The 17,794-nt window shown below is 39.2% G+C and overlaps 1 protein-coding gene across 1 annotated transcript in view; it reads left to right on the top strand.

Annotated features, from left to right (window-relative positions):
- The first annotated feature begins 6,820 nt into the window (after nucleotides 1-6,820).
- ccdc71 (coiled-coil domain containing 71) overlaps nucleotides 6,821-17,794 on the top strand; it is a 28,175-nt gene continuing 17,201 nt past the window's right edge. Inside the window, exon 1 of the mRNA XM_062415849.1 lies at nucleotides 6,821-6,938. The gene's annotated coding sequence lies outside the window, so the exon portion shown is untranslated. The remainder of the gene's footprint in view (nucleotides 6,939-17,794) is intronic.

Here is a 17,794-nt window from a genome sequence, read left to right as displayed (position 1 = left end):
GTGGGCGGAGAAGCTCAGGTGAGGAGAGTGAGGTGATGAAACAGGAGAGCTCACAGGGAGCTGATTGGCTGGGTAAACAAACGGAGCAGGGCAGGGCTGACGAGGCTGAGACAAGGCAGGTGTGTCGACGGGCAGAGAAAAGGAAAATCAGGCTGGGGAGGAGCAAAGGAACGCGAGAGGAAAAGCAACAGAAATCACAGCCACATAAAACCAAAAACCCATAAATAATACTCTAAATAATAAACCAACATACATAATAACACCACCACAGAATACACATGAATACATCTCAACTACACAAGCAACACTACAGTCTCTCTTATCTGTAATAAACAGAAAACCAATGTATTAGCTGACTGACTTACTCATAAAGACAGCTTAAATAATACCATGCCAGACAGTCTTTTAAAGATATAACTCAAATCAGCCTCCAACGCAGTCCAATGTCACCATAACAGGGAGAAAAGGTGAAGGGTCTCAGGTGGACTGGAGAGATAAGAGCGTGTTGCTACAGAGAGGGGCTGAGGAGCAGATGGTGACATGCACCGTCTCCAAACTCAGATCAATTCTCTGTTTCTGTGACCTAGAAAATGTCAACCATGCCCTCCCTTAATTACCGCAACTCCTTGTTTCTCTTTTGACGTTACTGGGATTTCTTTACCCCTTCCCAATTTGGCGAGATTGAAAAATAAGGACCAGGTTACTCCTTCTTTCTGAACTTCTTTCATCATTAGTGGTTTACCATGTTCTTATTTTGGCATTTCGTTATTCGAATCTTGTAACGACACACTTCTTTTAACTAATGACATGATTCTTTTGTAATAGCTGATCATAATAGTTTGCAACAACAACAAGCTCTAGCTATAGTGCAAAATATTTCATTGCCTCTTTTATCATATTTATCAGTGTAACAGGAATGGCTTTAATCACTGAAGAGTATTTTCTGATTGATGAATAAATACTTACGGATGATGATGATCAGTGAACACATAAACCAGTCTCTGGCTGACATGAGTGCTTTATTAACACAGAGAAAGGCAGCACAGAACAACTGGGTCAGGGTGACATCTCTTATCTCATCGCTAGGAGACCTTGAAAGTGTATTGTTTGTCATAAGACAAACCTCAGCTACCCAATATGACCTGGGAGGGACAGCCATTAATAAACCAAAACAGTTGCTCTCTACATATGAACAATACAAAGAAGCAAAGATCAGCGGGGGGAGGTTATAGCTCACAGGTCCACACAGGGTCAAACATCCTTTAAACTTAATTGCAGTTGGATAATTACATTATAATTTATGATCAAGATTTAAATCTTGAAGAACAACATTCAGCATCAATGATTAATTGAGCTTTTTATTTGTGTAGAAATGTGACACATAAAAAAACTCCATTCTTCAACCTTACATCATTATAGCTTAACTAACTAACTAACAGAATTGAAGACAGATTTATTTACATCCTAACTTAAACAGTAAACAGCAGCATTCATCTCATGGATTTAAAATGAACAGTCTCGATTACATTCATTATAGAAATCAGAGTAATTATGTTAGCAAAGTATTCAATCAAATTTCAGTCACAGTGATCTTAGCTCTATGCTCAAGTACCTAAAGTATACTGTAAGGAAACACTCTTGCGGTTCTCCTTTTTATGCAATGTCATGAATATTGGATGTTGCATATACACTATCACTTCCTGTGTCCATTATGTCCACTAGAGAAGACCCATTAATTATATGTCACGTTGCTCTATATCATGTGTAAACTACACCATCTAAATTTCATGGTGGATGATATGATAGTCATATAAGGCTGACTTCCGCTTGCCAGTGGATGACGCTATGACTATGACTCAATATGGGCATGTAAATGTATTCAGGCCTGGACGCTTATCCAGCTTGTGAAATTTTGGAAGGATTAATAATTTAAACTCAAATTGCAACAACTTCCTCTTTCACTTGCAAATTTTCTGCATCGCCATGGCAACAGCATTCCTGGGAAACTCAAAAGCTTCTCAATCTGGCATCCTGAAGGTCATGAGATTTCTCTAAACAAATTTGAGGTGGACCTTTTTAATCCTTAAGGAGGAGTTTCAAAAAGTTTCATAATTGTAAAGTTCCTAAAATGGGGTGTTGTCACATGACCTATGACGTCATTGTTTGAGGTATTGACTAAAATTTTGTGTCACAATAGTTTGAGGTCTACAACAATCCCAACTATGACCTGCCATGAATTGGGGGCGCTTTGGAGCCAACTAGACATTCATGAACCCAATTGCTGTATAGTCTTGCAATGGTCACAGGTTCTGATGTGTGCGCCACATTTTGCTAGCACCTCAAACAGCTTCCTATTCATAGCGACTTATGCACAGCCATAGCAACAGCATGTGATAAAAACTCTTATTTTTCACTATTTAGCATCATCAAGGTCTTATACCGTAGCTTACCAAATTTTAAGTGGAGCTGGTTAACCTGTTAGGAGTAGTTTATAAAAGTAAGACTATTATTCAATGTTGACCTGGAAATGTCTTCAGACTGGGATATTTATCAAACATGTAAAATTTAGGAAAGACCTGACGATATTGAGTCAACAAGTAACAACTGTCTCTTCGTAGCCACGGCAATGGCATACAGGGATAACTCACAAGCTTCACAATATATCATCATCAACGTCTTAAGGCTTTTCTGACCAAATTTGAAGTGGATCTGGTTCACGTGCTAGAGAGAGGCCATGAAAGTACAGCACCTCTAACTTCCTGTTGCCAGAAGCGTTGCCATAGCGACGCTATGATTATGACTCAATAATGACAGGTAGGCGTGTTCAGGCTGGGACTCTTATCAAGCGTGATACATTTGGGGCAGATTGGACAATGTACATTTCAGCTATAACAACTTCCTCTTTCATGGTGAAACATTGAAATTTAATGTGTCAGCACATCAGCACTTTCCTATGAAAACTCAGAAGCTTCGCAATTTCGCATCGAAAAGGTCTTTAGATGTCACAGACAAGATGTGTATTCCCTCTATTTAATTCTCTGAGAGGACTGTGTTAAAGTACAATATGTCAAATTATGTCAAATTTAAAGGTGGGGGCTTTGACTTTTAAAATTGTTAGGGGGCGCTAGCGAGCCAACTCGCCCAGCCAAACCCAAGACAAATGGCGCTTTTCCACTACACCGTTCCAGCACGACTCGCCTCGGTTGTTTTTGCGTTTCCACTAGGGAAAGTACCTGGTACCTGATATTTTTTTAGTACCTGCTCTGGTGAGGTTCCAAGCGAGCCAAGCCGGTACTAAAATGTGAAGTCGACACACTGCCGGCCGCTGATTGGTAGTTGTCGCTGGAAGAGTCATGAGCCGTCCCACACAAGAATCAAGCCCGGCATTTTTAAATACCGGCAGCAGCGTTACCATAGTTACAGCCATACGGCTCAATTTTCTTGCTTTGTGTGTGACAGAAAGCCTCATACAGCAGCAAGTACACCACGGCCTCAATGTCCTCCATTGTTTATGTGTTTTGTGTCGCGTATAAAACGAAGTCACGGCAGTTTCGCGGAGCCGTGCTATGACGACCCCGCCCACGTTGAGTAGGTACTTTTTTGTAATGGAAAAGGTCTGTTCTGGAACGGTGCCGAGGCGAGGCGAGCCCAGTCGAGGCGAGTCGTGCTGGAACTGTGTAGTGGAAAAGCGCCATAACACATCACACAAAAAATGTACTTGTTAATTTTATGTAAGGGTACTACTTCTCTCATGTAAAAACAATATTTTCTAATCATGTGTGACCCAACTATGCAGTGGGGGAAGAAATACTCAGATACTGGTATAAAAATACCAATTCTGCAATATAAAAATAGTTCATTCCAAGTAAAAGCCCTGTATGAAAAAAGTAATTAAGTATTAAGTATATCAAAATATATGTAGTAAGTATTAAAGTCAAAGTATTGGTTTGGTCCCTCTGACTCATATTTGACATAATTAGATTATTGATACTGAAGCATCAGTGAGTAAGCCATGGATGTACTGGATACAGCGTTGGAGGCGGGGCACAGAGCCAAAAAAACAACAAAAAACACTAACCAGATGAAAACATACTGCACACAATCACTCAATGGAACACCCCTGCAGTGTGCTCACTAGAGACTTCTGGCTGAGACAGCTAACTTCTGGTTTAGCGCTCCAGCTAAGTTGAATGGGGATTAAAAAAATTACCTACACGGCTCCTATAGAATTACAAAGTGTAATCAGACTGAATTGATCAAATTCTGATAGTGAAACAAGTGATTTTGGTGTGACGCTCAGAAAAATGTATCCACTGATTTACAGATGTCTCTTTCACACTATATTTAAGTCTATGGGAAAAAAGTCTTTGTGATACAGTATGCATCACATGATGCTGTAATTACATGGTTTGGCTTCTATGTCAAATTTACATCAAAGACCAGTGCTGATCCTGTACCAGTTCTCTTTGTACATCCATGGTGTAAGCAGCACGTTACTGCTGTAGCTGCTAGAGCTATTTGAACTACTTTATATACAGTTCACTAGTTTAGTCCAGTGACTCCCATCCTAGGGGTGGGGCCCCTTCAAAGGGTCACTAGATAAATCTCAGGGGTCATGTGATGATTAATGGGAGAAGAAAGAAGAAAAAACTAAGTTCTGATACATACACCTGTTTTTTCTCTGATCTTTGATTTTTTGATGAAATATTGAATCGTTATTTAAATGAAGCCATGTGACAAGTTTAGAGGGAAAACTCCCTATTTGGTGGAGCCGTTAACAACTCATAGACATCTGAAATGTGACCACAACTACACACTCCTTTTTGTAAGACGCCAAAAGCCAAAAAAGTGGAAACTACTGGTTTCATCTTTATCAATATGTTGATTATATTATCTGTATATTATATTATTTTAATGTGTATATTAATTCATTGTTATATTATCTATTGTGTCAAATCTTCATCTGAAAAGTAACTAAAGCTGTCAAATAAATGTAATGGAGTGGAAGTATGAAGTAGAGTTAAATGAAATACTAAAGCTGTCAATCAATTAATCGCATTATTGTCATGAGTTAACTCGTGATTTATCGCAAATGAATCACACATTTTAAATTTTTTTCTAAATGTACTTTAAAGGGATATTTTCAAGTTTTTAATACTCTTATTAACATGGGAGTGGATACATATGCTTGCTTTATTATTATTGAAACAATCCAGAACAATGAAATACTGCATGCTCCAAAAATCTGCTGTCAGTTATGATATCAGTTAGGAAGTTACATTCACTCACCCGTTCACACACACAGTCTCTCTCTTCCTTGCTCACGCGCTCACGCTCGCTCGCTCACACACACACACACACACACACACACACACACACACACACACACACACACACACACACACACATCTTTGTTGAGCAGGAGGAGGTCCCTCTGTATCAGCTGCTTGGCTAGTGACTGGTATTTGAAACACTTTCTTTATCCATTTCTGCTTTTTATCCAAAACGTTACTGCTGCATCACTTTCTAATTTCCAAACTACAGACGGGGACAAGGGTCAAACAGAACGTGCACGTGTTAACTCTAAAATACTGGCTCAAACAACACCAGAGCTGCAGCCATAACTAAAACCACAGTTTCTGTGTATATCACCATCAAGCTCTATTGTGGACAATGCCTTTACTTACTGTTTATTATGTAATGTCTCTTTTTTATATTCTACTTGGCCAAGTTGTTCGGGGACTGCAGATGAATACTAGCTTCTTGGCTAACTCTGACACATTTACATTTTCTTGTAGTGCATTAACAAAAAAAAAGTTAGCTATGGACTATAGTACAAATATATCAGCTACTCTTTGTCCCGGTGTTGGTTGCTTGTGCTAACACTTTGAACTACAAACACAAAAACTGATATAAGCCCTGACCAGCACAGCCATGACATCACGGCCCAGTCTTGGTGTCATGTTACAGTTTTTTGTAGATCTTAATGTTTACTTCCCAAAATAATTGTTTATTATTATTATTTTCTGTCACTTGTGCCCTGGGGAGGTTCTAGGGAGGGGCCAACAGGGGCCAGTGCCCCTGTAACTCTGAGTCCCGACCCCCCTGTGGCCCCCCCAAACGAAGAGTCTGCATTAATAATAAAATGACAGATTTTTTGCGATGATTTTGTACTGAGGTTGTATGTGCCCTCTAACAAAAAAGCTGGCCCCAACCTGGCCCCTCCATCAACCCTTAGATGCATAAGTGGGTCAAAAATGACCCGGTGAGGTTGTTTTCTTGCAATATCTTCATAATGAAAAGTTATAATGTCATATTCCAGCTATTCTTCAAAAAACATGTTATTCATAACATGCTATTTACATTTTTAAATTACCTTATATACATTTTATGAAACTATAGTTTTTGTATTACCACCCCAAGCTTTCATAGGTGGGTCAAAAATGACCCGCATTCATTTCCTATGGAATTTCATGGGAACCTTTGGTTCTTATCAACTGTGACTGTCAGGAATATATATTTTGTGGACCACACAGATTATATATACATGTTAAAAAAGTGAAAAATAAAAACATTCAAACATGAAATCACTCTTGTGTGGACCAAAATATAATATAAAATATAATACAAATGATTATTCATAACCAAAATGACAAAAGTGGCATAAAAACACATTTATTTTAACACGGGTCATTTTTGACCCACTTATGGAAGAGTGTCGGGTCCAACTAAGGGTTAAAACTGGGCTAGCACCGCCACTGCTTGTGCCTGCTCCCCCACCCCCACTGCTCAGCTAGGCCCGCCCCCTCGCCTCTCTCCCCGGCAGCCTCCGCCTCTCTTCTCTGCTCTGCCATCCACACCGCTGTTGTTGCAGCCATTTTACCGTAGAGCGTCGGCACAGCGACGACCGGAGGATGCCGAGAGAGCACCGCTGAAAGGTAATCCCGCTTTTTTCCCCTCTACTGTTGTTGTTGGGCAGCTCAGTTCCCGTCAGTATAACCCGTCATGTTTCCGACTCAGTAAACGTCGGGGGTAATGTCCGGTGAGCTGAGGGCCGGGGCTGAGGCTGGCCGGAGCTGCTCAGGGTGCCTGAGCAACTGTGAGCTGCTCCAGACAGAGGAAAGACTGCTGGACGAGTGTTTGGCGAGCAGAAGCTGGTCGCTGGCACTTCACAAGTCCATGTGAAAAATGGCGTCGTGTTTCACCAAACCACTGAAAGTTGTAAATGAGCTTCTAAGCAGTGACTACGTTAATGTGTGTGTGTGTGTTTGGCTGCAGTTTAATATCTGTGATCTGAAGGTTTAGAGGAGTCTTACTGGCGCGTTCAGGCAGGTGGCGCTGGAGAGCTATAACGCGTCGTAGGTTTACGTACGTTTTGTAGGTCAACCCTTACTGGCTAGTCTGTTTCTGATCATTTTTTTTTTTTAAATGTAGTGATCCCATTGTTTGTGTCATTCTTCTGTCAATTTAGTAAACACACCAATTGACTTTCTTTGTTAGTTTCGTTTGTATCTGTAATTTCGAAGCGTAGCTGAAGACGGATGTGTATAGAGTTGCGAAGTTGAAGGATCCTGGATCCCGAAGTTTTTTAAAAACACATTATTGAAATAAAATCACTATTTGGTGGTACTATCAATAACTCAGAGACATTTAAAATAGAAATGCTTGAGTGAAGTCGTACATTCATATTGTTTGAACACTGAAAGTTATAAATGAGCTTCTAAGCAGTTACTACGTAAATTTGTGTGTGTTTGGCTGCAGTTTAATATCTGTGATCTGAAGGTTTAGAGGAGTCTTACCGGCTCTTTCAGGCAGGTGGCGCTGGAGAGCTATTACGCGTCGTAGGTTTACGCATGTTTTGTAGGTCAACCCTTACTGGCTAGTCTGTTTCTGAGCTTTTCCGATTCATGTTTTTTTGAAAATGTAGTGATCCCATTGTTTGTGTCATTCTTCTGTCAATGTGTACACACCAATTGACTTTCTTTGTTAGTTTTGTTTGTATCTGTAATTTCGAAGCGTAGCTGAAGACGGATGTTTATAGAGTTGCGAAGTTGAAGGATCCTGGATCCCGAAGTTTTTTTAAAAACACATTATTGAAATAAAATCACTATTTGGTGGTAGGCTACTGTCAACAACTCAGAGACATTTAAAATAGAAATGCTTGAGTGAAGTCGTACATTCAGATTGTTTGAACACTGAAAGTTGTAAATGAGCTTCTAAGCGATGACTACGTGAATGTGTGTGTGTGTTTGGCTGCAGTTTAATATCTGTGATCTGAAGGTTTAGAGGAGTCTTACCGGCGCTTTCAGGCAGGTGGCGCTGAAGAGCTACTACGCTTCGTAGGTTTACGTACGTTTTGTAGGTCAACCCTTACTGGCTAGTCTTTTTCTGATTAATGTTTTTTTGAAAATGTAGTGATCCCATTGTTTGTGTCATTCTTCTTTCAATTTAGTAAACACACCAATTGACTTTCTTTGTTAGTTTCGTTTGTATCTGTAATTTCGAAGCGTAGCTGAAGACTGATGTGTATAGAGTTGCGAAGTTGAATGAGCCTGGGTCCCGAAGTTCTTTAAAAACACATTATTGAAATAAAATCACTATTTGGTGGTACTGTAATCAACTCAGACACATTTAAAATAGAAATGCTTGAGTGAAGTACAAGTACATTCAAATTGTTTGACCACTGAAAGTTGTAAATGAGCTTCTAAGCGATGACTACGTGAATGTGTGTGTGTGTTTGGCTGCAGTTTAATATCTGTGATCTGAAGGTTTAGAGGAGTCTTACCGGCACGTTCAGGCAGGTGGCGCTGGAGAGCTATAACGCGTCGTAGGTTTACGCATGTTTTGTAGGTCAACCCTTACTGGCTAGTCTGTTTCTGAGCTTTTCAGATTTTTTTTTTTTTTAAATGTAGTGATCCCATTGTAGATGCCATTGTTATATCAATTTAGTAAACACACCAATTGACTTTCTTTGTTAGTTTTGTTTGTATCTGTAATTTCGAAGCTTGGCTGAAGACGGATGTGTATAGAGTTGCGAAGTTGAAGGATCCTGGATCCCGAAGTTTTTTATAAACACATTATTGGAATAAAATCACTATTTGGTGGTACTGTTAAAAACTCAGAGACATTTAAAATAAAAGAAATGCTTGAGTGAAGTACAAGTACATTCAAATTGTTTGACCAAACCACTGAAAGTTGTATATGAGCTTCTAAGCGGTGACTACGTGAATGTGTGTGTGTGTGTTTGGCTGCAGTTTAATATCTGTGATCTGAAGGTTTAGAGGAGTCTTACCGGCGTGTTCAGGCAGGTGGCGCTGGAGAGCTATTACGCGTTGTAGGTTTGAGCACGTTTTGTAGGTCAACCCTTACTGGCTAGTCTGTTTCTGAGCTTTTCTGATTAATGATTTTTTGGGAAATTCTCTCTTTACATCCATAGGCTTTACAATACAGTAAATTAAATTGGTAAGTGCACCTTCAATCAGCTGGTGTGGAATAACATACATTTCCAATGACTTATCATGATCCCTTCACATTTGATTAACATCTAGCAAATACATCAACCATTATCAGTAACTACTTATCTTCCTTTTACTCCACAGTAGGTTTCATTGTTCCAGCAGTTGAGTAAATTAACCTCTTTTATCTTTGTCTATGGTTTCAAAGCACAACTAAAAGGTGTATGGGAACATTTGGTGACATTAATTCTTAAATTGGATCAGAGCAATTATAAAGTTGGTATGTTGGAGAGCCTGCCGGTTCCCAAAGTTTTTGTATTTTTACACTTAGGCATTTGAAATGTGCTCCCGAATACACAATACTTTTTGTAAAATATCAAAATCAGAAAAACTACTGGTTTCTTTTTGGCAACACTGGTTTAAACAATGTGTTGTATCTTAAAGGTTTGTTATATTATCCATTGTGTAAAATCTCAATCTGAAAGGTAACTAGTATTTAAAGCTGCAGGAAGTGATGGAACAAGCCCTCGCACTGTGGGGGTCTGGAGGTTGGCTGACACAACTCTGGGCAATATATAATTTCCTGTGTGTAGTACGTGGCACTGGAGATGACATATTGGAAATTATGTATATATCGTATATTATTCATTGAGTAAATGTTAATCTGAAAAATAAATAAGAATTAAAGCTGCAGGCAGTGAACAGGCCCTCACATCTTGCACATGTTGGAGGTAGCGGCAGCTGACACAACTCTGACTTTTTAGGATTATTGTACATAGGTTATATATTATTTCTTGTGTGCAGTACGTGGCGCTGGAGATGACATTGGAAATTGTGTATATGTTGGAAGAACTGTGTCATTTAGGCTTCACTTCCTGTTACTCATAGGCGATACTTAATAAGTGAAGTAACAGTAATATGTTTAAAGGAGGGGAACTGACATGGACATATCATTTCATGCATATTGGTCATTGCTTGTAGGGTGAAAACTATCGCTTCCTCTATACACTATGTGGTCCATCCACTAATTATATGTCATGTTACTGTATGTGTTGACCACAACATGTAAATTAGGTGACGTTTGTCTCATAAGGCTGACTTCCTGTTGCCAGTAGGTGGTGCTATACAAGTGGGTCAGTAATGCAGCAATGCATTTTGTGGAGATCACCTGACATGCATATGCATTTTCATGAATATCAGATGTTGCATGTAGGACGTAATTGTCACTTCCTGTGTCCACTATGTGGCGCTAGAGAACACTCATTAATCGTACGTCATGTTGCTGTATATTACACAACACCATGTAAATTTAATGTATTTCGGATGATTTTCTCTTGTCAGCAAGTGGCACTTTGACTATGACCCAATATTGACATTTAAATGGTTCAGGCCTGGATTCTTATCATGCATGAGAAATTTAGGGCAGATTGGACAATGTAAAGTGGAATTACGACAACTTCCTTTTTCATCTTTAGGACAAAATTGACTAGCACGTCATGGCAAGGGCATTTCATGAAAACTCAAAGCTTTGCAATTTAGCATCGCAAAGATCTTTAGTTGTCACTTACCAAATGTTACGTCATTTGGATACATTTTCTAGGAGGAGTTTGTTAGAGCACAATGCCTCAATGGCTTTGTGAAAAAAATGGCACAGTAAACTTAAAATGGCTGACTTTCTGTTGGACTTGTGGGTTTTTTGAGTTTCTGAGTATCCTGAGCCCCTCTAAAATGCAATGGCGTACTAGAATAATGATAATATCAAAGAAAAACAGAAGTGTGAGGGACTGTTGGGTAGTGCTGGGCGGTATACCGGTTCACACTGAATACCGGTGTATATTTTCGTTATGATATTCATTTTTAATGTACCGCCGTGCGACAGTGTTTCAGACGGGACCCTTTTCAATGTTGTGCTTCCTGCCACTCAACAAACAGCAGAAGATGTGTGCCTGCCGAGCGGGTTAAGATGATGATAGTTCACGCAACACATCCTGGTTTTTAATAATTAGTCAGTAAACTCTGCATTGTCTGACGCAGGCTGGAAAATGTGCACCTCTATTTACAGTTAAAAACATTTCACGTGTGTCTCATCTTCTGTCAAACTAACGAAGCTATGGTGGTTTCCGGTCTAAGCTTTCAAAATAAAACCTTTGTTATTGTGCTATTCTTATTATCATTAACAAAGTTGGGGCTGTAAATTACGGGAGATTCCCGGGAGAAAAGACAAAACGGAAGAAAAACTGGGGGGGAAAATACCGTCATTTACCGTGAAACCGTCAGAATTTTGAAAAATACTGTGATATACATTTTTGGTCATACCCCCCAGCACTACTGTTGGGCCCTGGTAAGTTTGTGCACATGGCCTAACGAAAGCTGTTAAATGACTGATGTGGAGCAGAAAGTACAATATTTCCCTCTGAACTGTAGTAGGGTTTGAGTATAAAGTAGGGACGGGTCATTAAAACTGAATAATTATTTGCATGGACTAACTTCAACCTTTTTGCTGTGGTCTTTTTTTTAATTGAAAAACTTTAATCAAGAGTTGAGCTGTGTAGTCTAGTATGAAGGTTTCATTAACTTAACATAAGATAAACAACAAGATAATAACTATGGGAGTAGGAAAAAGCAGATTCCTAGGAATTAAGAGATTAACAGCTACTGGTGAACAGTTTTCAATTTCAGCCCATAGGGGGAGCTCTACATTTTTGTGAATCACATCCACCTTGTGTTGAAGTAGAACCTGACACACAAGTGACTTTTTATTCCTGCCCTTGCCTACTTTGATTCTGTAGTAAGTTAGCCTGCTAGCCAGCTGACAAGAGGGAATGTGACGCAGACGAAGCCACACAAAAGTCCAGCATGGAAAAACTTCAGGAAAGTAGAAGATAATCTTGTCAGGTGTGAAATATGTGGAACAGAGTTGAGCTATCGTGGTTTCACAAAGACAAATCTGAAAGAGCTGCTGTCTGCTGTGATGGTTACTGAGATGGACTTAATGCTAATTCGGTTATTTGTCGGTTACACCCACCAGTTAACTGACCATAATATACAATGGGCTCATGCACATCCCTAGTATAAAGCAGCATAAATTAGAAATTCTCATGTACCAGTACCTCAAAACTGTAATGTAGCAATCCCATGGTAGGTTTCTTTATTCTATCAATTTCGTAAACATATTTGTTTGGTCTTTATCTGTAATTTGAAAGCATAGGTGAAAGGTGTATGAGAACAGTTATACAGTTTATTTGTGAAAATAATTCTTAAATTGAATTGCCATGATTATAGTGTTGCAAAGGGTGAGGTGCCCACCAGTTCCCATGTGAAGTGTTCTTCCCCATTTCAAACATATCTTTAAACAATCTCATCAGTGTTACCAAATGTAAAAACTTGGGATCAGCGCTCGGCTGTTTCTTGCTTAAATATATATATTATTTATATATATATATTTATATTGAAGAGCAGGAAATAGTCAGATAGTGTACAATGTTTACAGTACATTATTTTCACAGGAAATAAATATCAAAACACTGATAATTGTCGCTTCAGTTTGTGCCTCTTTTTCAGAGCTGCTAGTAGCATAAGCGAGCCTGAGAGAGATGCAGAGAGACAGCGTCATGCTACTTAAGTAACAGTAGTTATACAAATAACCCTTAGATTCATGTCTTTTCTGTGGCAGTAACTTAAACATAACACATGATAAATAGCAGGGCTACAACTACAAACTATCACTCCCTCACAAACACAAACACCGGTGAGCCTAATGTAGTAGAGGTGCTTGCTCAGCTACAACACAGGTACCACACAGAAACTTTTACAAAGGCCCATGAATGTGCTTCTAGAGACAAAGCTCCAGCAGACTCTCTGTGTTTCCAGCAGGTGTTGCACTGGATGTAGACGTACTCTGTATTAAATATGCACTTTATTAACCTAAAAACTCAAATATCAATTATATACAAATCTTATCTTAAATTTTCATGATCATTTTCTGTTGTCTTATAATCTGCTTTTAATTAAATAAGTATGTAATTACATATTAACTAAAGGACGTGTAGTCTGGAATTCCCCAGTTATAAGGGTGTCAAAGGTCAGATCTGACTATGACTGAACAGAAGGGGTGTGTGACACCATTAGTTCCAGGATGAAAGGTTCTTTTTAGAGAAGTACTGAACAAACAAGTATATAAGACACACTTTTTGATAAAAAATGTTTTATCTAAAAACTGTTGTGTCCTATGCACCAGTAAAATGCAGAGAAAGGTTGGATCTGGATTTGGTTAAAGGTCAATAATAACTATAACTATAAAGATAACACTTATGAACTATAACATCCTGTAAACAGCAGTGCTGTGCAATCCAGCTGTGCCTGCAATAAATTGATTAAGTTTTGGAATAACTTGTATAAACGCATGTGTTTATAAATGAATAGCTACAGGTACTTTCAAATAAACCAGTGCATTTCTTCTTCGTTGTCATCTACAATTGCTGTTCATCTGACAGTCTGTTCAGCACCTCCATGAGGAGGTGGAGGGTAGTGGCAAGTCAAAGCTGAGAAAAATAATATAAATAAATAAATTCTGAGCAGTCCTTTTGTTTAAAAAAAAAAAAAAAAAGTATTGACATTTGGCGCCAGTGTATTGACAACATATCAAAAGTTGTTATATTGTAATATGTTGCAATATTGTTCTTTTTTTGTTGTTGTTATCCCATCCTTGGAACATTTGCGCTGTTTATGAGAAATGTTCGCAAACTGCCAAATAGTCTAAAACTGAGGGTTAGGGTTAGCGAGATAGTTAGCTCAGTATGCATGCTTTTCCCCACTTCAATAATCCTGAGAACAAAATGTCGATACAGTACAGAAAAAACAAAAAGAAGCTTGAAGAGCCATTTTGACTGCCTGGTGCTAGTATGTTTCTGACTGGCTAGCATGTAAGCAGTTAGTGCCAGAGGTTTAGTATTTCCAGCCATGTGAGTAGTGTTAGATCACCAAGCTTCTAACACAGCCCATTTCCCAAAGACAAAAGGAATTTTGCTGTACTACTTTCTAGGCTTTTCTTGTAGTTGTAAGGGAATTGCAATTGAGCTGAAAAAAACAAAAAGTCACACCAGAAATTAATGTCTTGGTCTCAGTTATTTAATAAACAAGTTAAAGGTTATATACCTATTATATATATATTTATTTTCTTCTGACGGAGGAAGCCCCCAGTCCAGCCTGTAAGGTATGAAGTCCATCCACCACAGTTGCACAAAATACTGTGGTCCAATGCTGAACAATCAATAATGATGCAGTCAGCCACTGATTTCATATCTGGGCTCTTAACAAGAGTCGTAAGATTAAGATTAAGACAGGTATGGAGCTTTCCACCATCACTCACTCAAGGCAGCAGGGAATAGATGGTTCTTGTGGCAAAAAAATAATTTAGTTCACGTTCTGTGTACTGTTCTGTTGAGATGAACCAATGAGTTGACAGTCTTTCTTCATGACCTTCTCCTTCAAAGAGCCAGCAGACACTTGTTCCTGGCAGAAAAAAGTCAATTTGTTTTTCTTGATCAATTCGCAGAAGGTGGATACGTCTTCACCGCCCATTGACTTCCAAGAATTTTTGGGATGTTGCTCTATCTTTCTCATAATGTGTGACAGACAGTTTGGCTGTGCTAGCGTGAGTAATGTGTCCAAGTAATGGGTAATGCAGTGGTTTTCAAGTTTTTCTGTCATTCACCACTTTGGACACTGGGGAATTTTCAAGCCCCACCTGCCCCTATCGCGCCAACAAAATGCTAGCAAAATACCAATGAGCTGGTAACCTGAGCCTCAGGGTGGGGTCAGAGGTTATCTTAGTAAACTGGTCCTCTTTAGCAGAACTAAAATCAGTAGGTGCTTCAGATAAAATATAAATATATAGGCAGCAGGAGAATCGCATGATAAAGCAAGCTCAGAGATTAACTGTTTTGTGTTTCTTTGCTTGTGCTGGATTGCTAACTTTTGTGGTCAAATTAACCTATCTAATGTTCTTTTAATTTAGGCTACATGTAGACTATTAATGATTCCTTTGTTTGTGTGTGGGTGTTTTGTTTTGAGTGTTTGGTCTTTGTTGTGATTAAAAAATGGCATTAATGAAGATAGGCATAAAAAAGGCAAATTTCCTACCGTTCGTCGCACACCACCTGTCATGTCTTTATTCCCCACCAGAGGGGCACGGCCCACACTTTGAGAACCGCGGGGGTAATGGGTCAAGCACTATTGGGGGTTCATTGATGGCTTGAAATAGAGGAACATTGGTGGCAATCATGGTATAGCCATGATGTGTATTTGGATAATTTATTGGTGGTGATTTGAGAGCTTCCTTTGTCCCCTTTTGGCAACATTTGATCCAGTTTGTTTACCATGTAGATGGTACTGTAACTGCATTGGCCATCTGGTTATAAATCTGGCCTTTATGTGGTCAAAAATGTTTGATAGCAAAATAATTTCATATTGGACAATTCTACACAACATTGTTCCCAGAATAGTATTTCTGGGCTTGAAATGGTGGCCATCTTGGAAAAGTGGCAGCCATCTTAATTTTTGCATGTCTAATGGGCTTAATCAAAAGAACAGTCCCAAAGGAGAACTTGTGCCAATTTTGGTACTTCTTTCCACTTCTGAAATATTCTCCTGCTATAATGCAATTAGCCACTACACTATAAGCATAAAGTGCAACAAAAATACATGTCCAGGAGCGCCCTGGTGGTCAAGTGGTTAGGACGCATGCCACATATTTGCATTGCCCTGGTTCGAATCCGGCCAAGGACCTATGCTGCAGGTCATTCCCCCTTTCTCTCTCCCTGTTTCCTGTCGGTCTCTATGCCAGCTACTGACTGAATAAAGGCAAAAGAAATCCCAAAAATAAACCTTTAAAAATAAAAATAAAAACTTGTCCAGGTCATAGCTGTCACTTTTTTCTTCTTGAAAAACTCTTGTGTGGTTTCTGCAGTGTGTTTGGGATCATAGTCATGTTGGAAAATTACCCTCCTGCCAAGCTCCCTCAGAGTGGGAGTCATCCTTTCATTCAGTATGTGGGTATACAAACTTGCATTCATAGTGCTGTCTATAAATGTCACCCCCCTACACCTTTTGCACTCGTGCTGCCCCGTATCAGCACAGTCCCACCTCCATGTTTCATGGTCAGCACTGTGCAGTAACTGTGGTAGTCCTGGTCAAATCCATGTCAAACATGGTGGACCCCATCTGATCCAAACAAGTTTATTTTGCTTTCACCTGATTAAAGATTGTGCTGCCACTAGTCATCAGACCTCTTTTCGTATTCTTTGGCAAAGTTGAATTTTTGCAGTTTTGTAGCATTGGTGGGAACGTGATCCCACCTCGATCTGACCCAACTGCTAGGTGTACGCCGCAAGTTTGAGCAAAATGGCTCCTGTAAGTGTGCTTTGCATGCTTGGATGTGGATGAATAAATTTAAGAGGTTTTTTTTGAGTGGTCACAGGTTTACTCACTTTTTTTGCATTGAGGTTGTATTTGAGGTCTGTATTTTCAATTTAGTCAATCTAACCTGTTTTTTTTATTATTTATTACAATTTTGAATTATTAAGTATAAGTCCATGTGTGTGTGTATAAATAGCTCTTAAAGTATTTTATTGTTTTTATGTATAATTTTTTTTTTGACTTTTTATTGCACCACGGGAAGAGACCCCGAACCAATCTCGTTGTGACACCTGTTGTACAATGACAATAAAGAATATTCTATTCTATTTTAATGATACTGCCCAGGGGTGTACTCAGTTTTGTTTTATACTGTATGTTTTGAACTTATCAACTATATCAATATTGATCGATCAAGGCTCCCAGTCTCAAGTAAGCTTGCCTGTTTCAGTACATGCAGATTCCCCTCCCCTGCTATGGTGGGGCGGGTATGAAACAGAATTGACAAATGCAAACACTGTTGATTTCTTCCCGTGGAGCCCGCACAAAAACTATTGTTGTCCAGTAAACTTCTGCTATCAGGTGAAGGCAGTTTAGCCAGATGTGGTCCTGTCAGGTCGGAGTTGGTGTGGATTAAATGGATAAAATACATTTTCTATGTGGATTTCCAGTTAGTGTTAGCCTCAGTCCTTTAGCATGAGATTATGTATGTAGCCATACTTTTTGTTTAATTTGTCACTGTAATGATTCGTATTAATACATTGCAGCATATGCACCAAAATTTTTCTTCTGTAGTCCCTGAACAGATGGTGCACAGTCCCCCTAAAGGCGAGCTCATTTGCTTTCATTTGCATACAGCTGTGGACTTGCATGCATTTCCACATACACTCCAATAGGGGGTCTGCAGACTAGTGTGCACACTAGTA

The sequence above is a fragment of the Scomber scombrus genome, chromosome 3 (assembly GCF_963691925.1).
Source record: "Scomber scombrus chromosome 3, fScoSco1.1, whole genome shotgun sequence".
NCBI classification, from domain to species: domain Eukaryota; kingdom Metazoa; phylum Chordata; class Actinopteri; order Scombriformes; family Scombridae; genus Scomber; species Scomber scombrus.
This window is presented reverse-complemented; position numbering and strand designations above follow the sequence as displayed.